This window comes from Microtus ochrogaster, unplaced genomic scaffold (genome assembly GCF_000317375.1).
Source record: "Microtus ochrogaster isolate Prairie Vole_2 unplaced genomic scaffold, MicOch1.0 UNK3, whole genome shotgun sequence".
NCBI lineage: Eukaryota > Metazoa > Chordata > Mammalia > Rodentia > Cricetidae > Microtus > Microtus ochrogaster.
The window spans coordinates 5,524,088-5,525,148 of NW_004949101.1; positions in this window are offsets into that span (position 1 = coordinate 5,524,088).

Here is a 1,061-nt window from a genome sequence, read left to right on the forward strand (position 1 = left end):
AACTAGCTCTGTAGACCAGGCTGGTCTCGAACTCACAGAGATCCGCCTGCCTCTGCCTCCCGAGTGCTGGGATTAAAGGCGTGCGCCACCACCACCAATGGGGACCATTCTCATTCAAACCGCTACAATGGGTTATCTTGAGAATGGCTTTGCTCTAACAGGAACTCTCTCTGGCATACATGTTCTGCTTTGGCGTGTTGCCCTCTGCCATGTTGTGATGAAGCAAGGAACCCATCATCAGATGCTCTTGTCGTGATCTCGACTCCCTGCCTCTGGAATAATGCGCTGAATAAATTTTTATTCTTTTTGAACTACACAATTTGAGGTATTTTGTTATAGCAACCGGATATCTACTAAGACACTAGTATTCTACATTTGATATTATTTACTGTTATTCTTATATTTGATATTATCTCTGCCGCATTAGAGCTAACCATGTATTCTGATATGTACGACTGCTTTTGAGTACATAACAAGCAAGGCATAGATCTGAGACGACTATAAATTTTTAAAGTAGAAATCCAAGTGATTGATAACTACAAGATCCAATTTTAGTGGTTTTGCTGTGAAAATGAATTTTTTATTTATTGAATACCTACGTGGATGTGTCTCCAGTTACGGTGGTGGTACAACCTAATGAATCCACTGAAAATTGAAATATTGAAACAAACTGCATTTAATGAACATAATAAATTAGATCAGCCCAACTTAAGTGGGCTTAAGACACCCGATGGTAAAGCAAGAGCATAATGAAATGTTATCTTATGTAACTTACTGAACACCAACAGTGAGAAGCAGAGTAGCTGCACAAGTAATGTAGCATTGCCGAAAAAAAAAAAAAACAAAACTAAAGCCAAAGCATTATAAGTGAGACACCAACAGCATAAGATGTCATTATATAATATACAATGTATTATGCTTTTTCCAAACTTAGAAGAGAGTCAGTGGTCTGTAGAGCCTTCAGAGATGGATTCTGAAGAAATAAATAGCTATACCACTCTTTTACTCCTCTCATTGTAGACTGATCAGAATCACCTGGCAACAAAAGACCCAGAATGTGT